At 41.5% G+C, this 26,580-nt stretch overlaps 1 protein-coding gene across 4 annotated transcripts in view; it reads left to right on the top strand.

Annotated features, from left to right (window-relative positions):
* SIPA1L2 (signal induced proliferation associated 1 like 2) overlaps window positions 1-26,580 on the top strand; it is a 272,367-nt gene that overhangs the window by 71,600 nt on the left and 174,187 nt on the right. For all 4 annotated transcript variants that reach the window (XM_036919231.2, XM_036919229.2, XM_036919227.2 and 1 more), the window contains exon 2: window positions 599-644. The gene's annotated coding sequence lies outside the window, so the exon portion shown is untranslated. The remainder of the gene's footprint in view (window positions 1-598; window positions 645-26,580) is intronic.

The raw sequence follows: 26,580 nt of genomic DNA, 5'->3' as shown, positions 1-26,580 counted from the left end.
GCATGTAGTCAGTGTTACATACCTAACACTGACCAATACTGTTATTAAAAGCAGGTGTAATTTTAACAGAAGTTTGTACCCAAACAGACACCTGGAGTAGCAGTTGTCAAAATTGTGGTCCTAGGTCAACCTTGACCCTCTTAAAAATTACTGAGTATCCCAAAGAGCTTTTGATTATGTGACTTATTTCTACTGACACGGTATTAGAATTAAAATTGAGAAGTCTTAAAATATTTGTTAATTAAAAATGAGAATAAAGCATTTGGATTGTATTATAAATAATATATTTTATGAAAATTAGTATTTAAAAAATAAATTAGTGATCCAAATGGTATTGTTTTACATTTTTGAAAATCTCTTTAATATCTGGCTTAAGAGAATACAACAGCATTCTATTTTTTGTACCCTGATGTTGTAATTCAGCTTTTGGAAGACACCATGGTGTGCAGGTGAGAAGAGAATGGAAAAGATGAATATGTTGCTATGCTTGTGAAAATGGTTTTGACCTCTTACATGGGGGTCCTCAGACCACATTCTGCCAAGTGCTGACCTAGAGCTTTTCTGTGGGTCTGAACTGGAACTTTTTCTTCTCTTGTAGGTTCTGGCTCCTGGCTGAGTGACCGGAGCTGCTCCTCTCCCCTGAGGTAAGCCTGCCCTGAGGGCCTGAGCTGTCTGCTATCCCCACCCCAAACACACGCTTTGAGTTTTAAATTGGACTTCTGTGTCCTATTTTGTTTTTTGTTTTGCTTTGCCTTTTTAAGATTGTTTCTGTTCCCTTTGGCTTATGGATTGAATGTTTCGATCTTTTCACTCCACCAGCACACCCACAGGTGAGCATTGCTTGAGGAAGCCTGTTTGAACTTTGGAATTGCCTAAACTGGGGGCTTAAGGGGTCATCAGCAAGTTCCTCTGAACATCCCTTAATGTGTCTAAAAGAATATGATTTTAAAAATTGGTTTGTACATCTCTACAGAATGTCCCTAGATTAGAGGGACAGAGTGGACTGTAGTGCTGGGTAACAGGCTGCACAAAGGCTGCCTTCCCGATGGAGGGATGCACGTGCCTGCCCTGTGCTGTGAGGCCCCTGGGAGGAGGTGACAGAGGGAGCGGGTGGGGGAGGGCCAAGGTGTCCTAGGAGAGGTCAGCTAGCTCAGCCTGGGGCCCATGGTGACTGCCTTTATTTCCACAGCCTTTGTCCTTCATGTGTTGGGGTATTTTGAAGTCTGTGGCTTGGGAGCCTGCATTTAAAAATATTTTTAACTGGATAAGCACTTTAACAGTGGCAGAATATCATTGAAAGAGGGAGGAGATAGCCATCAAGTGTGTTCTTGTTACAAATTATAAATACATAAAACATACATATGTTGAATGGTGAAACTATTTGAAGGAGAGAGAAGGGGGAAAACCCAGGAAATAATAGCAGAGAGAATCTCAGCCTAAGAAGACTGCTCCCTCTTCCATGTTGAAAGGAAAGGAGCGACACACAGCAGCAATTCACCGGAGAATTCCGCTTTATTAGGGAAAGGTGTTGGGTTATATAGGAAGGGGCATGAGCTGATTGAGGTGTTGGGCAGGTGCTGGGATTGGGAGGGGGGAGAGAGGTGATTGGGCTTCAGGTGGCGCCGGCGGGAACCGAGGACTCGGAAGAGAAGCAGGAGGTTCGCCATCTAATGGGTGGGGGCCCTTCACATGTGACTCACAGGACCTGGCAGAAGTGCTCTTGAAAGCATTGGAGCCCGAGTAAATTCCCATGTGGAGGTAACATGAAGGGAGATCATCTATTACCTAGGTTCCTGTTAAGGAAAGACCCTCACTTTGTGCAACAGCTGTACTCGTCCCTGCTGGCTCCTTGGTTCTGCTGAAGCCTGGTGATGTATTCATTCTGTTATGAGCTTCCAGCCACTTTAAGCTGCGTGGATACAGCTCCGATTGGCCTCTATCCATTACGGTGCACTTGAGTGTGGTGAAGAAATAGCTGTGCCTGACCTCCTTATGTTCTAGGTTTCCTCTAGTCAGGAGTGTAGAGCAGCTAACTGAGAGGATGTTCTCCAGATTCATTTCTTTCTGGTTTATTCTGATGAGTGAATGATGCTGGGATTCTTGTTTGCGGAGTTGAAGAATGAATTTAGCAAAAGGTCAATGCAGGAGAGCCAGGGCAGAGGCTTTTTTATTGAGAGATACAGTGAGAGGATAGAGCTCACTGAAGATGTCTATATTCCTAGTCTGGTATCTTTACCCTAGAGGATTAGTGTGACCTTGACTTTGCATAATGCTGAACACAGAGTTTCGATAGGGACTTCACATTGTTACATTGCTTTGACTGTAAATTTCTTGCCTTGTTTTCTCCAGAGGCCCTCACCCTACTCTGACTACACCCATGGTCCCTGTCTCATGAAGTGTTGGGGATATTATGGAATACATGACTGTATAAACATTTGTGACACATGCTCATAATTTTAAGCATACTTCAAGTCAAAAATATATTTAGTTTTTAAATTTATGGGTTTATTCAGTTCAAACACAGAAATATATAAAGTAGACCATAAATCCCCCCATAATTTTACTCCTCCAAGGCAATTACTGTTGACAGACATTTTAAATCTACATGCACACTTTTTAAAGACCCAAACCAAAAGCAAAATAAAAAATGTGATTCTTCATTTCCAACCATTTGCCAGTTGTTTATTTCCACTTAACAATATATTATAGACATCTTTTCATCATCAACATTTCAGTAGTTCCTATGTATTCTTTTTGATGATGAATTGTTTTTCATTGTGTTGATGGACTATTATTTATTTTATTAATCCCAATTGAAGGACATTGTGGTGTTTGTCAGCCTTTGGCTCTTATTAACAAAGTGCTTGTATATAAACTTATAATACTGTTTCCTTAGAGTAAATTTTTTGGAGCGGAATTCCTGGATGACAGAGTTACAGACACTAAAAATTTTTTTGGCTTTTTCTAGTTTGCTGTTCGGATAGGTTGTGCCCATTTATGATGCTGTCATTGATTTATGTTTGAGCCTCTAGCCTTCTCAGTATTTTATTTGTTTCTGATAATAGTGTAAAAGCTGTTTCATTACTTTAGTATTATGTTCTTTTTGAAAAAATTTATGCCAAAGTTAAGCAACTGTATTGGCCACTTGTATTTCTTAATTTTTTTAAGAAGCCCATTTCTTTCTTTTTTATTTTTTTACTTCTATTTCTTTTGCCCACTTATCTCTTATCTTTTGAATTACTACATATACTGATTAAAAAAAAACTTGTTTATTCTGGATATTAGTCCTATATCACATGATACAAACAAGTATTTTTGCAAATTCTTGGTTACCACTGTCTTTTCCTTCTTCTCTCTGTTTTTTTTTTTTTTAACTGTGTTGAGTGTTTATGGTATGAATCCAGATGAACTCATTAAGAGCATGGAGTGAAGTTGTACTCCATATAGTTAGCCATTTTTATGAGTTAAAAGCCCATTTCAAATGCTGTCAACATAGGTTACAATTATACCCCGATTACAGGGACATTTCAAATCTGTACAACGTATCTGTTGTTAAACAACATGAATGAAGTTCACTTGCTTTGGTTGTTTTATTTTCTCTTTTGCTAGGACCATTTTGTTCATATAAATTTATATATAAAGAGTACATAATTTGTACTCATATAGATTTTTTGTTTGTACTTTTTTAGATTTTGTTTAAATTTTGTAGTATCATCACAACTGAGGAGGCAATATACTAGCCTAATTGATAACTTGTTGCTTAATCTTATATAGATGATTTTACCATTCCATATCCTCATTTTCCCAGTGATGAAATTAGGACTTAGCCACCATAAAGGCTTAGTCACTTGTTATCAGAGAATTAGACGACTTGTTCTGTGGGACAAATCAGTTATTATCATTAGGGGATTACTGAGAAAAATTTGGGCTGAGCTCCCAATTCTTGTTCTTACAAAGATGAATTGAATTTCCCATGGTGTTGTAGTGGTGTGTATTTCAGCCTTCAGATTTTTGGTAAGACTTGTTAACTCCTTAGGCATATTCTTATCAGAAAGGTGCTGTTTTGAAGCCTGAACTCTTTTGTCTGTGTGCCCGCCCTCAGCTTTACCTGTAACCTTCTGCTATTTTGGAGTCAGATTAAGTGTTGGCAGGGAGTGCTCAGCTTCCTTTCAATCCTACCCTTTTTTCCTTTTGGCCAGTTTTGTGAAGCCAGTAGAATTCTAGGGTTCTAGTATGACCTCTAGAGGGGAGATAATTTTTCTCCATTTACTTAAAACATTCTCAGACCAAAAGATTTCTTGTCCTGCCCAAGTTTCTGAAGAAACATCATAGTTTTTAGATCTCTGTGCTGGGGGAGCAGCACCCAGATGGATGTCATTTGCTTTCGCAGAGCAGCAGTGTGCCATCTGTTGCCAGGATCAGGATGTCAGGAATAAGTCTGAACTGTGATGGCGCTTGGTCCTTAGCTCAGGTGCTTGCACACTGGGAAAGGCACTATATAAAAAGTTCAGACAATCGCTCCTCTCTTCCTCAAGTTGGTTTTTTGCTGCTTACACTCTTGAAATTTAAAGGCAGACTAACACAAACATTTTCCAGATTATGTTAAAACATTTCATTTCATATCTCACTATCAGCCGGATTTGGAAGGTTTAGCCCCCTTGGACAAATAATCTTAAAACCCAAAGACCTCAGCGGAAGAGACTGGGGGCTCTCCTGTCCCATGCATCCTGGAGGCTGATTTAGTTTGTAAATGTTTATTGAGTAATTTCTGTAAGTGGAGCGTTCTTTTTGGTGCCAAGGGAAACAAGGTGATTCAAATATGGCCCTTCCCAACAGTTTATAATCAAATAGGGAAGATAAAAGCATATACATACAGCTCTAATGAAAGATTCAATTGCTATCTTCATCAAATGCTAGGGGAATAACTAGTGAGCCTAGGTGGATCTCTTCCCTGCAGGATTCCTGGCATGCTATAGGCACTTAGTGCACATTTGAATGGATGAATGAATGGATTTGGAAGTGTCCATTTGGTTTGCTTCATGTATAGCAGAAAAAAATGCTAGAATGAGATGACTTGATGGATTTGTGTGTGCTACATAAGACAAGAGCGTTTGGTGAGCTCACCAGGGGCATAGGGCAGGCTGAGCGAAACCGCATGCCATGACCCTTTCCCCTGTGTACCAGGGGCATACCTGCTGGTTCCTTGGCCTCTGCCTCCCAGGCCTGGGCCCCATCTGAAGAACCTGAGCCCATCACTTGAACAAAGTAGGATTTGGTTCTTAGCTTGATGGGCCCAACACTCTGGTTTCTCATGGACTGATTCATGCTCGTCAGACTCAAAAAAACTCTTTTATACTTGGAATTATTTTTCTTAATTGACAAGGTAAGATACATTTTTCTTGATAAGTAGGAGTTTCTTTTCCTAACTTCTCCTCTTACCATTAGGTTCTGTTTAGTTGAATAAATGACAATGTGGTTTATATCCATTATATTACACAAATTTTTCTCCAAATGTAATGCTATAAACCCAATCACGACAGGACCTTTATGATTGAATGTGGCAGACACTTAGCCCCATTTGCAGTATATTTTCAGGCCATTTTCTCTTCTCCGTAATAATTATTAATTGTTCATTATTGCAGTCTTATTTGCTTACTGTTTACTATGTGGCAGGTAATGTTTTATTTAATCTCTGAGCAATCGTTGTGAGTAGGCATTATTATCCGCACTTTAAACATAACATAAGGAAACCAGGGCCCTGGAAGGTTAAATGATTTGCTCAGGGTAACTTCGCTAATCAATTTTAGAGCCAGGAGGAGCTAGGCTGTCTGACTTTCTTCCGGCAATGCCCCAACGACAGAGACTTCAGGAGAAGGCTAAGTCATCCATTTAGTCTTATCTGACTGAGATATCAGGATGTGATCTTGCTTTCTGCAGGCAGGTAAGAGAAGAACCAAAAAGAGAGTTTGTGTAATTACATGGATGTCGTCCATATATCCATATATGGATCATTCATAAAGATAACCATACTGATATTGTGTAAAGCCAAATAGAATCCTAACAAGACTTAAAAAACGTGTACAAGAATAATATGAAGCAATTATTGTTATGTTCACATTTTCAGATGAATGTTGAAGGAAGACCTATCCATGGCTGAAGTGTCAAGCCTCTCCCAAGAGTGTTAGTTTAATGTTCAGTGTAAGTGGATTCTTAGTTTAAACCACAATTCTGTATGACTTATGGAAGGTGAAAGTGACTGACTGTAAAAGTCAGTGTATTAGGAGTTATTACAAGATGTTTAAAATGCCATATCCAACTTTGTGTATGCCTCCTACAGTGTTATTATTTGTAAAACATTTACAGTGCCATATTATAAAGTTGTGACTATCTATATTCCCTCAGTGAAAAGCTGCTAATAGCGTTCTTAGTTCATGACCCTGAAAACCAGCAGGGCTTTTTCACAGAACATATTGTAATTTTGTAAGAAAGTCTCAGCACGGCTGGCTTGCTTTTCTTTGTTTTTATTAAACATTTCTCTGGAGGAAACATCAGTGGAAGATTTCATAAAGGAAGCATTCAATGAGGAGCAATGGGTAGTGTTAAGATTTTGATTCTGAAGTAAAATAATTTTTTCCTCGATAAAAGCACTTTCTGTGGTAATTAGCCATTGGTCTGATAGAAGCCAAGTTGGACCCATCCGATTTGGAGAGTCATTCCAATCTCCAGCAGTCCTTCTGCCTCCCTTCTGTGGTCTAGGAGTGGACAGAGTCAGGTCATTTGGTCCGCTTCACAGTTGGGGGCACAACAGAAATAAAGGCATAGAAAGTCATCCATTCTATAGGGTTGCTTATTTAGAGAGAGAAAGATAGCGAGACTTTATTTGTGCAATGAAATGTGCTAGGCTTCTATATTTAATTGCCTACTAAAAAAGGTGAACACATTGCTGAGACCAGATTCTTTAATTCTCTCTTCTACTGAGTGTAGTGAAGCTGTCAGCTCGCAGTTATTATGGGCACTTCCTGGCCTAAGTCTTGTTGTAAGCCCTTCAGCATGAACATCTCCCAGACTGCCTCCACCACCCTGCAGATGCAGGCACGCCAAGAACAGAGATGCTCCAGGGACTTGTAAATGCTCCCGCCTGAGGAAGTAGATTCTACTGCCTGACCCTTATCTATGATCCTGTGCTGGCTCCCATGTATCAGCAGAAAAAAAGCATCTGGCCAATGGGCTTGGTAGAAAAAGCATGGTTTAGTGATAAGAATGCAAAAGAACCTTCATTTTAAAGTTGGACAACAACAGGGTTTGCCTTCCAGCTTGTCACATTATTAGCTTGCTATGACCTAGAGCAGTTGGCTTAATTTTTTGTGCCTCTATTTTGATGTTGGCAAAATGTAGATAATAATCTATTGTAAGATTTTTATCTGAACTCTATTAGGCAATTACTGTGATTCATCTAGCTATTTTATTTCCATTTCTTTTTATCTGAACAATCAAATCTGTAAGACACAACACTATACTCTTCTTACTTCTCTCATCTCAGCTTTGTCCTGTCCCCACAATAAAAATCCCTTTTTGTATAAGTATTGGGAAAAGAAAAAGCTAATACTAAATTAAAACTGAGAGTTAAGGAGTATTAAAATTTAGGTTTGTTTTCATTTAGGTTTTGCCTTTTGATCTTACCTGTTTTGGTAGCTTCCCATTGTAACTTGATTTTTGTTCTGTTCAGGGGTGGTTTTTGGAAGAAAAGTGCTCGTGGCCTCTTGGCAATCCATCCTTTGCAGGCTTGGCCACTGTTACTCCCTGTCCAGGCGATTTTGGTTGCCTTCCTCTCATCTGGCCTGTGCACCTGACTTGGCATAAAAGCCTTTGTTGTTTTAAGCAATGGTTTTCAGCCTTAGCTACCCATCAGTATCACCTGAGGAGCTTGTAAAAATACCAGTGCCTGATATTTAAAACTGAATTGAAACTGGATTTCTCAAAATTTATATTTTATTTATATGTCTCAGAATTGCCCCAGGTGTCTTTGATAGGCAGTGAAGGCTGAGAACTCTAGTATAAGGGAAACTCAAGAGAGCCATATTCAGTAATTATTATAATGTAATCATCACCTTTATGCCTATTTCAGGGGGCAAAAGGGTCTCTTAAAAGTGGCAGTGAATACTGTGGAAGTGTGTGGCTCAGTTTCCTCTTGCCCCCCCATCCCCTTCCCTGTATAGGCTGTAAGAGCTGAATCTGTTTGCTGGGCGTTCATCAAGGTAAGAAGCTTGGAGGTATCCAGGCAGGGAGGTGACCGTGGGGGACTTAGGTGCAGCCTGTGAATATATTTTGGCGTTCTTTTCCACTCCCTTGTCTATTGTTCGGCATTTTAGTATGTAGAAATTATTCCTCATGTGATCTGCCTGCTGAACCATACTATTTTTAGGCACTAATCCACACAATAGGTTTATAAAAAGGCTATTGAACCTTTTCAGGCTGCTGAATTTTGTCTGACAAGGACTGAGTTACAAGTAGGCTCTCCCGCCTCACAATTCAGGCTTGTAGGATTGTTTTTGTTTCTTCTTTAAAAAGTCTGAATAGCCTAAAAATACAGTGGTTTGGCAGTCTGACAGGTGACACCAGATGTCTATACCCAGCTCCCCTCCCATACCCAGGCTCTCTAGATACATAGCTTTGCAGGTGTTTGTTAGGTTGCTAGTTTTTATTTCTTCTCCTTTTCCTTTTAAAATGTGCTAAAATATGCATAGTTAGTAGTGCTGGGGGAAAAAACTGAACATGTGGAACATTTTCTGGTTCTTGAATCTCTGCCCTCTGTCTAAGAAAGTGTGTTTTCCTCCACTGGGGGAATCCCCTTGTCTGGCTTTCCTTGAGTGGATTAAACAGGTAATACCAGCACTAAATGTTGTTTTAAATTCACTTTGAAAACGGCAGTCAGACCTTACTGGGTTCTAACCCATTCTCAGAAATATGTGTTGAATCCACTAGGAGGGAGAAACCTGAGGTTACTAGTAGTTGCAGTGGAAAAGCAATGTCTTGTGGTAAAATGTGATGCCCTTAATGTGTCCACATAATAGATTGGATATTACTTATGATTCATTTCTTTCTTACATGTATCTCCCTCTGGTAAAATGCTGCAATAGACAGTGTATTAGAGTCGCTGCTGTGAAGCTTTGACTTTAGAACACATATCTGTGTAAAGATCATTTCCAAACTAATTTTCAACCAGGCAATTAGCCTGGTTTTCTTCAGCAGTGCCGAGTGAGGGGATAGACTAAGTAATCTCTGATGACTTTCATGGTTAGTACTGATAGTGTTTAGCTCCTTCTTCCTGTTGTGTTACCAACTTATGATTTTCCTTGGCATTTGAAATATGCTTTTGGGGTCTTTGTCACTCTGTTGGGATGCACCTAGCTTGCCTTGCCAAGGGAAGCATTTTGGTACTCTCAGCTGCATTTAGATCATTTCTCCCATTTCTTCTCATCACTGTTTCTCCAGAGTCTCATACCCTCCAAACCTCAGAGATTTGATTTGGTGCTGATCTAGGCAGCTAATGCTTGTTAATGCCACACTTACTCTCTCAGGGCCTCTCAGAGAGGCTGGAGCAGTGGGGACACTTCAGGTGGGTGGCTTTCTGCCTCCCCTTCACCTCTAGTCCTGAAGGGCCTAGTAATTTTCAAACCTGCACATCAGGAGGCTTTTGTTGAACTCTCTATTCCCAGGCCCACACCTGCCCTGAGTCCCCTTCCTTGAGTTCCCTTCCCTCCTGCCCCTGGTTTTGATTCAGCAGGTCAAGGTAGAAGCTAGGAAATGACATTTTCGTCAGATCATTCTCATGCAGTTGTCAGTGTGGACTGCTGAATGTTTGGGAACCACCAGGTAGTCTAACACTTCATTGTATAGATGAGACATTCAGGGCCCAGCAGTAATAAGAATCTTAGCCAGCATCACATTGAAGACCTTCCAGTCAAAGGTAGAAGACTGAATCCTCCACTTTGTATAGATGTTGCAGAAATGGCCAGAAAGCTAATTGGGGTATTTATCTTGGACACAGACAGATTGTTCTTTTTGTTCATTATTTTTCCATCTCCTATTAGTGGAGACTTTCTGTGTATCTTTGTGAAAGGAGCACAGGTGAGCGTGTGATCTGTGTGCTCACCCAATCCAGAACCAAACTCAAAAGATGATGAATATGAAATCTGGTTTGGACTCTTGTATATTGAACATATTATTGTCAAGTGGATTATTTTTGCCATTGTCTTGGCCTCTTGTTTGTGTTGAGTGGATTTCTGATAAGCTTTGCCATCTAATGGGCTTATTATTAGCAAGTTTCATTTGACAAAGCAGGTACATAACAGGGGCCATTCAGAGTCTGGCAAGTAAATGTCTGAAATGTACTCCTTATTCTGATCACATAGTGACATAAAATGCAATCCATTTATAATAAGCAAAGCTGACATTTTGAAATTTATCTGAAATCTTACTTTTACCCTGAAACTGATATGAAGTTGGAAAGAGGACCTAGAAGGTTGGGGTGGTTACTTACGTCATTTATCACAAAGGGCCAGGAATTCATATTTGACTTACTTTATCAATAGTATGGAAACTGGGGTATACCTACCCCACAGGGGACTAGCACATCTAAGAAATGTCTATACCAAATTAACCCTTTTTATATGTGTGAATAAATGTGTAAGTCATGATATGTTTGGCCCATGGTAGGAGCTTAGTCTGAATGAAAGATTAATGCTTTAAAAAGGCCCCTTTTCTATTAAAATGCTAACTCAGGATACTGCAGTGTTTTTGTTTACACCCCCCCCCCCAATAAATATCTAGGCTCCTTTTGTATACATATCTATAAATATCTAGTAAAAATCCCAAGTGTTATAATTTACATTTCTTATTAATTAAACTTCCTGTTTGGTATTTTTCCAGTAATGGTACCTCTCATGAATCTGTTGCCTTTGAGAAATTATATCCATTTAAGAGCTCACATTTCTGGCTGGTCTTAGAACTTACCACCAGCATAGCCTGGGCCTGGGAGCTGATGTGGGTGAGGTTTTACATCAAGGTTCCTGTCGTCCTTAAGTCTGGAGGCCTCCCCTTCTTGGGGCCTGGGCCTCCCACCCTTCATCGGCCACATGGCCAGATGGACAGACGGTTGAGAGCTGATGTCACCGACCAGGTTAATCAGAAAGCAGCAACATCCCTTTCCCTGAGGACCCGGCCCCCATGGGAGAAAGCCTTCCTGTCTCTGAGGAGTTATGCCCTTTTTGAGGGATCTGTGTGTATTCATTAACCTGGTAGGCACATAATCTGAAAAAGCAGATTCTGAATTAAATTTATATTCCCAAGGGCTTTATTAAAGACCAATAGAGCACATGATTGGCGGGTGATAGCAGCTTCTTTCAAATTTTATTATTTAGATATAAATTACTGGTGACCAGATTACTGATTTCTGATTAACTGCTAGGTTCTGAGATATGGTTTAGGGTAGGAGGTGGTTACGTGATTCTGAAAAAGAGATTGCTGCCCTCAGGGCTGCCACCATGGTCACAAGAACTTTTTTTTTTAACTCAAACTAAATTTCTTTGCTGGCAACACAGGACTGGCCAATGGGTAACTGTTCTGAGCCAGTTCTTTTGTGGGCCTTGAAAGTCCAATTACTTGTATCATAGAGATAACAGAGGAAGCAGAGATAAAAAGTCAGAACAAATTGGGGGGAACGAACAGGAAGGAAGTTTGTTTCCAGACTGATTCTCTGACATGTGGGTATTAACCCTCCCTGAATCATAGAACTTTTATTCCCTTGGTGAACAGATACAGTCAACCTATATCTGCATCAAATTAGCCTTTAGTAGAAGTGCCGTGGCTCATCCTGACAGTAGAGCAATTTCCTGATTTAAACTAATGTACATGGATCTTCATTCCCTGATCAGTTGAAGGGTATTATATTTGTATCTGAAGACTTCTTTGCTTTATAGGGATATCCCCATGGAAAGTAATGTGTACTACATGTATAATATTTGGATGGAAAGAAGGAAATAAAATCAGCCCAATGCCAAACCCAAAGACAAAAACGGTAACATTTTTGAAGAATTTTCTTTATCTTTTTTCTATGAATAGGTGTGTCTGTGTGTGTATATGTGGTTGCATTATATAGTGAACATACTGTGTGTGTGTATATATATTCTGGTGTGCTTTTATTAAGGCATTGTGACCTCATACATCTCATTGTGTCATGGTCTTTTTATAAATAGTAATTTTATGCTAGAACAAATAATGTATTTATTTTACAGAAGCTGGTGCAGCTCTTTCAAGAACACAGACCTGGGTAGAAAGGGTTAGCACTTTCTGCCCATGCATTTACTGGGATAGCTGCCTTTGACTGTGGGGCCTAAAGATTATGTACATGTCAGATCTAACTGGAGCTGATTGGGTTTATATTATTACTTGCCCATATTGACAGCATCCCTTCTAGATGAAGATGCAGAAGAGTTTAATAAATGAGACGCTGGTGCCCAGTGATAGAGCTCTGCTTAATGAAAGTAATTTACTCAGTCTGGCTGATTTCTAGTGTAATCCTTGCTTTCCCATTGGCAGGCAGAGTGAAGGTGGGCTCCCTGCTGGGTTTGGGGAGCTGAGGTAGGGGATTGCTTGGCTAAATTCAGACACAAGCCTACTTTACATACTCAAGATCCCCACCCATCAGTGGGATGAGGTCTCTAGAGTGTGAAATTAACACATCAAGTGCATTTATATCATGGTAGCCCTAGGCTGGCTTTTTTGCAAATTAAATTTTGCAGAAATTAACCTCAGCCTTGCAAAGGCAGTATTAGTTTTTAGTACTGGTGAAGCCCAGCTGTTACCATGACATCTTTACCCTGAGAGGTAAGGTTCAATTTTACACTAGGACCGTGAGCCTTGCTGAGTAAATTGTGTATTGGTAAAAAACTACTGTTGACCAAAAGTTATTACCCTCCATAAAACTTCATTCACACAGTGTAGAAGTTGAAAGAAAACATGCATGAATATGTAGCATGGGGCATCAGTCAGCAGGATGCCAGCCAGCTCTTCCCGAGATTTTATGGGTGATAGTCATTATTTGGCATTCAGAAAAAAAAAATCATTTTTTTCCCCCAGTGATCTGAGAGTAGATCCATCTCTCAGACCCATAATCAGATTAACCAAGCTCAAAAATCTGAGTAACAAGAATGCCCTCCTAGTGATTTTTAGAAATACATGTGACCCTTGTGGGAACCTGAATGCTGAGAGCCCTTCTCAGCCCCCCAGTCTCTGCCTGGCAGTTGCTGGGTGCATTTGCAGGGGAATAAGGAGGATCGGTGAGTTGAACCATACTGGATTCAGGCAAGGATGGCCTGGGAGAAGACACCCTGTCCAGCCGCTGAGTTTCTGTCTCCTCTAAATGCCAACATTTGCTGGGGGATTCTCCTCTTTCATGTCTATAGTCCCTGACCAAAACTCTTTAACTAAATTTTGCCATTAATTAGAATACGGGCCTTGAGACATCTTGCTCTCTGAAGTTTAAATCTCAGAGGGTGAACATCCCCCTTATTTCGAAGCTCTGGGAAAGGAAAGCTCTTCCACTGTAGGAGATGGAAGCTCATAGCAACTGGCATAGATGGGGTTCTGTTTGAACAGTGCTGTTCTGCCTTGTCACTTTTTCCAGGAAGGTTGTTTCTTTGTTTTGGCTTATTCTCATACCAATGTTGTTTTGTTGATGTGGATATAACTTAGGATATAATACTTTATATAAATATATTCTACCTGGGTGTTTTAAATGTTAGTAGTGCTGCCTGGCCATGGAACGGCTAATGTCCTGCTGCTACGGGGTGCCAGCCTGCTGACATGTTAGCTCTGGGCTGCCTGGCAGTGTGTCATTTAGCTGACATTGTTTTTCATGTCTTCACTCTGCTGGCTACCTTGTCAGGCAGGTTGAGAGAACACAAAACTGAATAGATTTCTCTGACTTCTAGGTTCTCAGTCTAGTGGGAAAGAATAGCATAGAAATAAGTAATGGTGTTGGGTCTGCCAGAATTCAGAAGAGTGCAGGAGCGTGGCTTCCTAGAGGCAGTAAGGAACATGGAAGATACATAGCTGGAAAGAAAATGTTCCTGGGAACTCTGTAGTGTCTTGGGGGTTGGGGGTGGGTTAACAGGGCTCTGTGACAGGGATGTGAAGGAAAGCCTGTGGAGGGTATCCTTTGGTAGAGCCCACTGTGCTGTGGGGTCAGAGGAGTATTTGCATATGAAGAGATACTCCAGGAGATTTTTGTGGACCCTTGAGTAAAATTAAACACCTACCCCTGCTGTGTGTGGCTTCCACTGCTGAATAGCTACCTAAACTCTTTGAGCCCCTTATCTCACATTTAATAGGGAGACTGGTAGCTACATTCACAGGGGGTCTTACTGCAGTAAAGTAGACTGCCTTAAATGGAGCAGGCATTCCTTGTGGTAAATCCTCCTCCTCTATGCCACCTGATTCTGGATGATGTAAATGAAAGCAGGTCAGCAGACAGTGCCACCATCACCTGCCATAGCTTTGTCGGTCACTGGGCTCTGCCAACCTCTTACCTCCTTCCATCAGTGATTTCACTGAACTGCCCTCTCAGGACCTATTCATCTTTTCCTGATGGAACACCGGTGAAAATTTGCCTTTGTTGGATGGACTCTTTTCTCTCCATTCTTGACTCCTGTTGCAGAGTTACTATAAAGACTTCTGTCTACCTTGGCCTTTCTGAGTTCATTTAATCCTGTTCTTACTGAGATTTTGGTATCTGGGTCTAAAAAATAGAGTGAAATGAACTTTTTTAATAAAAGTTTACTTTTAACTTTTTCTGGGCAAATCTTCTTACCTATTTTTTTGCAGATTTGAGTCTGACCCCAATGTTTATGAACTTGGACCCCTCCAGTTTTTTTAATTCTTTGTAGAAGAGAGGATAAGATGCCTAGTTTTATAGAGCAAAAGTTCAAAGATTCTCAAATATGATTGAAGACAGCTCTTGACGACACACAGCTTCTTTTGACTTTATCTTGTTTCTGTTCCTGTTAGTTTTTCCCAGACTACAGACTTGCCTGTCTGGTTTCTCCCTCTGAATCAAGTTTATGTGCCATTAATAGCTCCTTCAGAGTCATGGGGATTCCATCCCCATCGGTGTCTGCCGCGGCAGAGCACATTGACAACATTTATTTTCCCCAGAGCTGTTAAACTTCACTGTGGCCCTGCCTTGTCACAGAAGGGAGGGGACAAGAGAGGTTTTGGGTTCAGACTTTCTTTTAAAAATGTAAATGAGGTTAATTATTTGGTATCTTTGCTTAAGCAGCAGCCGTGGCATGACACCTCCACCAATGGAAAACCTGGGGTTCCACCAAATGGAGTAGATGTTGGTGAGTTCTGCGGGCTTGGGGCCATCTGACAAACCCTTGATGAGAGCGGCTCAGTGGGCTCACTTTATTCTTCTGCTCTTTTTCAGAATAGGCAGATAGCTGCTTCACTAGCAGTCTACACATTAAAATTTCTTTGAGCAGCTCAGCAGATCCTGAGTTCTTGAGGCAGACATTTCAGACTGCAGACACCCCTGCTATCTTTGGCTCTACTGTCATTGCTAAGGAATCCTGTGTCAGCTGGTCAGGGGCTTTCACCAGTTTAGGTGATCCTTGAACTGTTGACAGTCTTCTGGGTTAACTTTGGCTTGTCTTTACTTCAAAATGCTGTTCAAGGACATTGTAGCAGTATCCAGGTTGCCAGGGAAGCAGCATTTTGGTTAACAAGCTTGTGGGTTAATACCTTTGTGAGGGATGGGGCACCTCCCCACCCCACCCCATACTTTTCTATCTTGAACTCACAGAATGGTTTAGTTTAGAAATGTTTTCAGTGCTTTCTAGGACCAAGAATGCGGAGTCTGTTGTCTCCTGCTGCTCTGGCCTTTTCATCCTTTCACTCGTTTGGAATTTCCAAAGACTGAGTGGGCTAGTTGGTTCTTTTTTGAGTCTGCAGGTTTTCTGTGGAGCTGATGTCATGGTCCAGACCTTTATCCTTACATATGCAAATTTTTAGATTACATTTAGCAGTTGGGGGCTTTGTCAGAGGAGGTTGGAAAAAGTGGATGATGTATCAGCTGTCTGCTGGTTGTCCTGGAGTTGGTAATATTAGGGTGCAAGCCTGTCTGTGGCAGAGCACTTGCAGGCACTATGGTCTGTGGCATTTGGTCAGAGTCTGTCTTCTGGAGCCCTATAAGACAACAGTGCTCACTCCCCACCCGGAGGTGTTACAGATCCAGGGGGTTTCTGGTGCTCCAGGTTTGCCTTAGCTAGGCAAAGCTTGTCATGGAGGGTTGCATTACCTTTGCTTCACAAATAACTGCTTTTCTGCTCTGGGAAAGTTCCCTAAATTACTGCGGAGGTGAATTGTTGAGTCTGAAACACATTTCTCTTTAACTATAGGCACTGGGTGGAAAACCAAGATCAGTACGTTTTGCTGGGTGATTTCATTTGTTCTGTACAAGGCTCACTTATTTTCTCATTAGATGAGCGATCTTAGAGCCTAGAAGTTTTTCAGATGTTTCTGCTTTACCTGGTTTTAAAGTAAAGCCTCTGCCAGAATGGACTAATTAATGTACATAAATTTGTAAACTCAATTTCAGGTTTAACTTATTTGCTTTTATTCCATAGGTGGTTATTGTAAGGAAGCAAGCCAAATAGTTAATAGAAAAAGGGGACAAGTGATTTTGCTAATTATAGACACCAATGTTTGGTTTGAAGATCTCTCACCTAGATGTCATTGTTGGAAATTATTTCCTTATAGTTATTTTAATACAAATAATTGAACCTTTTTTAGCCTGTTAGATAAAATTAAACTGACAAACTATGGAATAACTGAGGACAATATCCAGCTCGCCAGTGACAGCTGCAAGGCCAGGGTGCACAGCTAACATGGGCTGGATGCAGATCACATTTCCAGAAGAAAACATCCCCACATGTTCCAGAGAGTCAGGGTATGTGTGCATTACATACATAGCACATTCTAGTTGAAATAAGTAATTTTTTCATTCTTCATTAGACTAACATTCTTGCAAAAGCAAACTGAAGGGAAATCCTGAGAAAGGAAAAAGGGAACTATTTTTAAGGAAGCATTGTGGAAAGAGTTTTCCTGTTGAAGGCTTTGGTATTTGAGAGGTTGGATTAAAGTAAGTTTATTAAAAATAGAACTTCAATTGTAAGTATTTTATTTCATAATCCCTTCTTTTAGCAAAGCCACTCACCTGTGCCTTTTCTGTGTCAGCCACTTGCCTTGTATGGTGGAAATCTCTGTCCTGTTTAATGAAGTTACAGGCAGTCTTGCCACTAATATGCTCTATCTTATATCTAACATATCTTCCCTCCGTTTTCCTTCTTTTCTGGTTTCCTTTGATGACTGCATCTATATGATCTTAGCACTTGTTAATTTCTATCTCTCAGAGGCACAGACAGGAGATCAACATAGAAATTTAAAAGAGAATATCCATTTTGGTCCTTAATAATCATTTGTTGGAAAAATAACTATTTTCTTAGAAATGACGTTGAAAGCAATGTTGTGGGAAGATCTGTATGTTAATCTTGCCCCCTTGGGTAGATTATAAACTTCCCAAGGTCAGGGCTCCTGCACGACATAGCCTCATTGAGTGCCATGGGGCTCTGCCAAACATTGTACTCTCAGGGCTTGAATGCAAGAGTGAACGTGAGTTACTAGAAGTTTGTTTTTGTTGATGCTGTGTCTGTTCTTAATCTGAACATTTTTATTGGTTACTCATTGATGGCTCCAGCTCCATAGTGAGTATACATATGTATTTATACTCTAGGAATTTAGAGTCTGGTCACGGAGGTAGGATATTATTCACCAACCACAGAAAAGGTCAATTGTTAAAATGAGTTTTCTAGTAGAAGAGAATTTAGACATGGAGGAGAACTTTAAGTAGATGCCCAGAAAGGGACAAGTGTAACTATATAGGTGGTAGAGTACCTCTTGGGTCTAATTCCTCTGGGGGGACCCTTCCCCTGGCTACCTGGTTGTCTTCCCAGGTAGCTGGACCTGGGACAAGGCCTGGTCCTGCAGTGCCAGCTGTAGGCTGTTGAGGACAGGACTCTGCTTTTCATTTTTTTTGGTCCTGCCTCTTCCTCTCCCTGTTCTCCTGTTTTCTCCCTCTAACTCTGTATTTGCTGTGGTAAGCCTGAATTTACACATAAAAGAATGTGTAAGTAAATTTGAAATTTACTTACACATTCTTTTATTCAGCAGGTCTTTCTGTATTGGTTACCCATTCTGTGTCAGACACCAAATCCATAAGTCAGTGAGAGCCACAAATCTCATCATTTCCACTCTGTACCTAAAAAGGTCAGGAAAGATGTATGATAGTGTGGAAATGCCACATATAAATATAAGCATATTGTTGTTATGAATACTAGTAAAAGCTCACATTGAATCACTGCTTACTCTTTGTCAATCATGGGGTTAAATACATAAACTCCTCTCTGACTTAAAAAAAAACTGTTGTTTTCCAGATAAAGTTAAAACTGGGCCTGGCTTTTAAGGCTCAGCACTTCAGCTAAGTAACTAGTCTTTCCAGCTTCTGCTTTTACTGTTCACTTAACTGTGAATCATTTGCTGCAGCAACACCCATTTATGCATTGGCCTCTGGCCTCCATAGGGCTTTATGCAGCCTTGAGGATGCTGCCTTTTTCTCTCTTAGAAGGTAGAGTGGAACCATTCTTTGAGGCATTGCTCACACCTAACTGTCTTCTACTGAGACCTTTTTCTTCCTTCTTCCAAATTCCCAGAGCTCTTGCTGTACTACTTGTTGATCAGTTTGCACACTACTTTTCATTTTCATTTATTTTCCATGGCCTGCAGCTCATCTCAGTTAGTTTGTCACCTGCCCCCAGCACAGCTGGAGCAGTACACATGGCTGCCGCCCACACCCGCTGTTCCCTCCGTGTTTGGATGTTGAAGTTGTGAGGAACCCTCAGTTAGGTAGTGCTTCACATGTCTTCATTTTATAGATGGAGAAAGAATTGGTTCTGGGTCACATAGTAAAATCAGAACTTACTAGAGGGGAAAATGAGAGAAAGCAATACTTCCAGGTTTGTTTCTGGAGTGCCTAGTAGATCACAAACACCCATCGTATATCTTAATATTCCTGCCAACCCTGCCAAATCTTTTATTACCCCTTTATAGATCAGGAAGTAGGCCCAAAGGTATTCTTGAATATTCATGAATATTTTAAATACCATTTTGAAAACAGGTTTTTGTTCTGTTTTGTTTTTTTAGTGTTGTCTGTTTTGCCCACATACCCCTGGAATTTTCTTGCTGTATCACCTCCCCCAACGGTGAGAAGAGTTTGCCCGTCCTGGGTTCTGTCATCTGCATTAGGAGGACGGTAGTGATGCTGCGTGCCTAGCGTGCTGCTGATTTGATCATAGCAGCGACAGAAATGGCCACAGTCATCAATGATCAGAGCGGCAGAACCAGCTGTTTTCCCCAAATGTTCCCCTGATTTGTGTAATATGGCTTAGCTCCTTTTCTGGTTGAAACTCCTGCTGCGGTCAGGATTATTTCTTGAAATGAAGGTGCTGCACAAACTCTTTTGGTTGGCAGTCCTGTTGGCTCAGGTTAAAGCTATCCTTATATTGTAATTGCTCTTTCAGTTTGAAAATACAATAGAAGGTAAAAAATACCCACCGAAATGGCATAGTAATGAAGTCTGACTTGTGGTGGATGGCTGGATAAGATGTTCACATTTAAAATACTGAGAAATGTAAATATTTGACTTGATCTAATGTTACCATTCTTCACTAGGTCAGGATTATTTAAACCTGCTGAGCTCATAGACAGATGGTCTTTTGAGTAATGCACACTCCTGTGAATTTAGCAAGATGCCATTTGGTAAACTGATGAAGAGGCATTATTAATAAATATATTATGCAACAAACAAAATCCAGAGTGAGAGTGGGTAGCTGCAGATGAGAAAACCCTGAACTCCACCTTATAGCGAGCTAGGGATGCCACACCTTTCGGGTATTTCAACAGCTATTCTGCATTTCTGCACAGGAGCAGGCAATGGGCAGCACTGGCCCAGTTGCCATCATCCGGCTGTATTTACTAGGAATCTCTTTGCCTGTGTGTGGCTGTGCTTCAGAATGATGGCTAGGCCTCCTAACTCCCTGCTGGTTTTTATAATCTAAGGCAACAGAGATGTAATGAGTTAGGGACATAGAGAAACAAAATAAAATGATCAAGAGAAATGATATGGACCTTGAAATGTGAATTGGATCAGATTTTCAGTTAAAGAGAAAAAAAAGGCTTCATGTTTCTTCTTGTATTTGTGTCTCAAGCCCCTTCCCTTAATCCCCCAGAATTCTGGGCACATAGCAGCACTTCATTGATTTGTAATCAGTAGGAAATAGGTGGTCCCACTTAAGTGAATTTCCCAGGTAATGGAAGCTCTTACCAGATACAAAGCCTGCCTTAATCATTTAACATGGACTTCTGACTATTTCTGAAACTTCAAGCCATTTCAGCTTGGCTCCATCAGCAGCGCTGGGGGAGCCTCAGTGACCGCCTATACTCCAATGTGGTCACCTTGAATTCTGCACACTTGCCACAGCCTTGAGGATTTTGCTTTCAGATCTGTCCATTTGGGAATAATTCGAAGAAGACACTGGGATGAGTGAAAAGCAGGTTAAAGAGGATGGCAGTGTAAGACCAGAAATACTTGCAGTGGGGCCTTCAGAGATAGAAGGGGAGTCTAGGGGGATCCTGAGGCCTGCTGGGAGTGAGGGAAATGTGGCAGGTGCCAGGCAGGCTGGAAGTGGGGGCAGGGAGGGTCATCTTGGCCACTGTCACATCTGGTGGGTGGTCTGGGGTATTTGCCTATAGGCCTCTCGCAGGCAGGGAACTCAAGCCATGTGGAGGTAAGATGCTGGCAGGGCAGGCCCAGCAATAGCCTGCTCCTAGTTTCTATTTGGCATGCCAGTCCTGGGGAGTGAAAGAACTTCTGTTCCCCATATTCTTTTGCAAAGAACTGCCTTTCATCAGTTTTATTTAAGCATCTTCAAATACTGTGATCTGTCACTCTGTCTGTAGGACCCTCCCCTTGCTATCTCCCGAAGTTCGGGCTCCTTGATGTTGCAGACTGGTCTCTCCACTCCTGCTTTGTCTGCCACACATCTTCTTCCCCAGCCCTTGTGTGGACCAAGCTCTCCCTCCTTTCATGCCTTTGGACACATGTGGCTTCTCCCTGCATTTGGTGCCCTTTCTTTGCATCTGGCCTGATGATGTGGCCCCCTAGGGCAGGACTCGGCTGGAATGTCTTTCCTTCCTGTTGTGTGCTGTCCAGGCAGTGAGCTTCTGCTGCCCATTCTCAGGGGAGTGGAGATCCCTTGGGATTGTCTGCATCTACATTGTCCCAGACTGTGGAGGTCTGTCTGTCCCATTCCCAGGTATTCCTGTTCCAGTATTCCCTGCCTTATAGTAGGTGCATAGTCAGTGTTGAAATAAGAAATAAAGTGTATTTATTGAGCCGATCTTTGTTTGTGGTTATAAAACAAATGTTTTGTCTTCTATGAGCCTTAGTATTGTAGGAAGGTAAATGCCAAACAATACAGATAGCCTGGGTTTCCACTAATTATGAACTGGGGAAAGGCTGCAGGGGGGTAGGAAGCAAATTGAGGTGGTGAATGAGGTTGCTTGTAGTCTCTGAGAAGGCTCCCTTGGGAGGAGTGTGGCTCGTCAACTGTGTTTGCTCATCATACCAAACCTGAGTCTTGTGAGCTTGCTTATTAATAAGGCAGCCACAGAGCTACAGGAGGAAACCATCCTGTTCTCAACTCTGCAGTTTATAGAATTCATTAGAACCCTTGTGATTTGGGCTCTGCCTACAGCGTATGCATGATTACCATAGTAATATTCATACTCATATTTATTTTCCTTCTGCTAGAGTAATTACTCTGTAGAAAAGCTTGTCTGTAAAAAGTGGATTATGTAATTACTCTTCTAGAAAATTGGCTTTCTACTTATTCTCAGGATTAGTATTTGAGAAGAATGGGGATTGCATTTTGGAACTGCCTGCAGTGTGTAAGGCCCTCCTTTGGGCACTTTGTGTGTGGCCTGTGCCCAGCACAATGTTAAACCAGTTGCTTGCACCCATGTCTTGGCCTTTGTGATCAGCCACTGTTCTGCAGGTAAGGGCGTCTCTTCCAGATCTTTAGTATTTTGGAGGAAATTACATGAAGATTGAGAATTTGGAAGCAAACCATGCTGGGTCAGATAACTGGCCCCTCAGTTCTCCACAGGGGCTGCTTCACTAAACACTGCAGAGGGCCTCTAAGGAAAGCATCATGAAGAAGGGGATTTGGATGCTGAAACTCTTTCCTAGACTGGCTATTTTCAAAGTTTTTACTTTTTATCACTCTCTTGTGCCCTCTCCCCTGCCAAAGTGATCCCCAGAACACTTTTTGAAGCCCAGGAAAATGATCGTTCTGGAAATGCAGGTGACTAGAATGAGACCCCTGATTCTGTCCTGAGGGATCACCTGATTGTCCCTTAGCAACTGCATCACCCAGAAAGGTATCGCCTGGTCACTGGGACTTGGGGAAGCTAGCCTCATGCTTACCTGTGAATATCTGCTGTCTGTTATTTATTCCAACCATGTGTCTGGTATATAAAAATGTGCTGTCTTTTGTTTGGTGGGGCAGGGGCATTGGGAGAAGACTTTGTTTTCTTATTTAGTGACATAAAATTTTATTTGGAGAAATGAATTCACATGGTCCAAAAGCAGTGAAGGGTCTCCCAGCCCCTGCCATCACTTCCCCATATTGCCAAATCTAGTGCCATCAGCTTCCTATGTATCCTTCCAGAGATGCTGTCTGTTCAAGAGGGACTGATACTCTTTCTGGTTCTAGAGTGGTGGAATATATGGAACACTTTGCATCTCTACGTGTGCTGGGAATGTTTCTTAATGTGTGCATGGAGAATAAGCTGATCTCAAAGATGCATTTGTTGACCTTCTACTTACATAACTAGGGAAAGGCTAGACAAACCCAGGATGGTTCCTTGCTGGGCACAATACCCCACACTCCTTAGAAGGGTGACATAATCTTGGTACCTGACCTCCATCCATAGTTCCTTCTGTGAGCAAACTCTGAAGACCTTTGACTTCTAATCACTACCCCATCCTAAGCGAAACAACCACCAAAACCCCTCACAAATCCAGAAAACCTTTCTTGACTAACCAGAATTCTTATTCTCTTTTCCTCAGAAACTGCATGGTTCTCTGGCAAACTGACAGAAAGTTCCAGAACATTTTTTCCTGTTGCCCTGGCCTCTCAGGGCATTGGAGAGTGCTGCCCACCCAGCACGCCCTTGTCTCTGTGCTGGCTGCTCACTTGTCCTCTGACTACGTCACCCTTAAACAGCCTGCTGGCTAAAACTTTTCATTAGTTTTCTATGGTCTTTTATTATCTCAGTCTTCACAACTAGACTGGGGGCTTGAGGACAGATGCCCCATCTTACACTTTTGTATCCCCTGCCTCTTAAGGTGGGTGATTTTAGGGTAAACAGTAATTCATAAGCATACCTGTATTGAATGGCGGGTGTTTGGAGTCTAGTATCATATCTGACTTCCTAGAGATGACCTTTCCTGAATAGTCCTCAGGTTCTTTGATCATGTCTCCAGCCCTACTTCCTTATCCTTGCTAGCCACGGGCCCATGTCTCTCTCCTGAGCTACCTAGGTTGCTTACTCTTCCTGTTTCCTTGTCTCTGGTGTCTGGTACCTCATTCTGTCCTTCAAATAGCTGGACATTCATTTATTCAATAAGTAGCAGCACACAAGGGTGTGATGGTGAGCTTTACAGGTCAGCTTGGCCGGGCTCCCATGCCCAGCAGCCCATCAGGCACACTCATCTAGGTGTTGCTGAATAGGGATTCTGTAGATGTGACTAACTTCTCCGGTTGGTGGACTTAAGCAAAGGACATGTGCAGTTAGGTGAAAGGATTTGAGATCAAAACTGAGGTTTCCCTGAGGAAGAAGAAATTTTGTCTGTGGACGCAGCCTTGCTCCTCTCTGAGAGTTTCTAGCCTATCATATGAATTTCAAACTTGTCAGCCCACCAGTTGTGTAAACCAATTCCCTCCCTGTCCCTTGCCTCCCCCTCCCAAAGCATACGAATATGAACACAAACCACTGGTGCTGTTCCTGTGGGAGAACTCTTTCCACTAACACTAAGAGACAACATTTTAGGAAATATCCACTCTCACTCTTTTCCTGATTGACAGTCTCCACTGACTCCCACTGCCTGCAAAACCTCACAGCATGAACTTGGAACAGTCCCGAACTATCTGCCTTTAAGCTCCCCTTCTGTCTTCCTTTACTTTTGTGTCTTGAGAGCCCAGGCTCTCTGGGTTGCAGCCACCCTGTGCCCCTGGCTCTGGTGTGCCTTTATGTGGTCAGCTACTCCTCTGCCCCCAGGGCCCTTCCTTGTCCTCTTCACCTGGAAAATGGGCCCATCCTTTGGGATCCTACTTAGCTTATTCCTTCTGAGGACCCTTCCTGACCAGCACCCTCTGAACTTCGCCTCTGATGCTTCAGAGCAGCTATATCATCATGTTTTCATTATTTGCATGTCTCTTTCCTTTACAAGGCTCTGTAGTATTTTCAGGAACTGAGTGGTCACCTTCTGGGATGCCCACTGCCTCACACAGCTCAGGAACAAAGCAGGCATCAGTAAATAAGCAGAGTGACCTGTGCACACAAGCGCACCCCATGGTGCCGCAGGGCCTGTCTGACCACACTGGCACCCCCATCATCACCAAGCATGGCACTGTCTGGTCAGTGTCATTGATTGCCAGCTGGGCAGAGACTTCCTGTTTAATCTTTTACTAGACAAAATGGGAGACTCACAAGGTGTATTGACTCTTATAAAGGAGAAGTGAGCCATAAAAACCCTATTGTAAAAGTCGATGAAAAATGCTAAGTCCATGAGGATAAATCTCAGGATAATAGTGGCCTTCTAAAGTTTCCTTTTCCCCCTCTTCTCAGCACAATAGAAAAGTCTTTTATCAAGAACTGATACTGTTTTTGAGGGGAAAGGGAGCACTTTATGTGCAAAAGTATATCCAGTGGGCTGCCCAGAGCCTGGGAAATGCAAAAAGCACTTTTCTAGTCTTAAGGATCAGTCTACTACATTTTATGTATCTAAATCACTCTAGCTCCCATTAGCTTCAGGATTTAGAAAGGGCTCTGGGTCTGCTAGAGGGTAAAAACGGCTTTCTCATTTTTGTGATCTGAGTATTCCTAACAAAGTTACAAATTTTAATACAATGACAGCATGGTTGCTGATTGTACTTCTATCAGTGACACCAGAAGAGAAAAGACAGAATGAAACTTCTGCTCAGTCTGCCAGTAATTTACATTCTGAAATGTTGTCAGGCAATTTTGCATTATGTATATATATACAGAGCTCTTAAAGGAAGCCAACAATGGCTTATTAAAAGGAGTAATATACATCTGGAAAGAAGTCATTGATATATTACTTGAAAAAAACAGGTTGTACAGCAATATTGTATTGCTATACAATCTATAGTATGGTATGATTCCATTACTGTTAATTTGTAAACATGTAAGGCTATATACATATATATATATTTTTTTCCATAATGACAAAATCTTAATAGTGGTTAAGAAACATTTTTCCTTTTTTCTGGATACTATGAAAAAATTTTTTTTTAAACAATGACCATGTTTTATCAGACTAAAAAGCTGTTAATAACTGCAGTTTTTTGATAGGGAAAACAATCCAAGGATTTAGAAGAAATGACATAAATCACATCTTCTGTAAGGGTGGTAATATTATGTATGATTACTTATTTTTATCTTTTCCCATTTTTGTTAAGGTAAGTAGATTACTTTTATAATTAGAAATAAACAAACAAGCCAACCAGGGTTCTTCTAGGGCACTTAGGCTCCCACATGGAGCCTAGTAGATATTTGAGTCATGTGCTTTGATTTAAAATTTTTTAATTACATACTAAAATCAAATAAGAAACATGCATAATACAAAGTTAGAGATCAGATCATCACCGAATGTACACTGTTGGTGGACCAAATTTAAGTCCGTGTAAAAGTTGCATTTCATCTTTTCAGCATTATACTACAGGGCACTTGGTGACAGTTTATGCTGAACGAATTGCTGAGTAGTTTAGTCAAAATCATCAGGCTTAAAAGTTGCTGTCAGGCTACTTGTAACTTTAACTCATTGTTGCAAATGGAAATATCTGGTTTAAACTGTGATTGGCTGCTTTGGTCCCTCTGTGATAGCCAGCTGCTTAACTTGGCTCCGTTTTTTCAGGAAGGAAAGGTATGGGAAGGAGCCACCAGTCTTGTTGCTGGGCCTGTCCTGTTCACAGGAGTGTGAACTCTGATACCTCCTTTAGAAAGAACTCACTAACTCAGTTAATAGTGTGGTGGGCTTCATGCCCACATAGAGGGCATACCTGCCTCAGAGAAGCTGGGTGAGGGCAGAGGGGTTCTGTT

The sequence above is a fragment of the Manis pentadactyla genome, chromosome 8 (genome assembly GCF_030020395.1).
Source record: "Manis pentadactyla isolate mManPen7 chromosome 8, mManPen7.hap1, whole genome shotgun sequence".
Taxonomy (NCBI): Eukaryota; Metazoa; Chordata; class Mammalia; order Pholidota; family Manidae; genus Manis; species Manis pentadactyla.
Note: the sequence above shows the minus strand (reverse complement) of the source record. Positions and strands in the feature narration are given on the sequence as shown.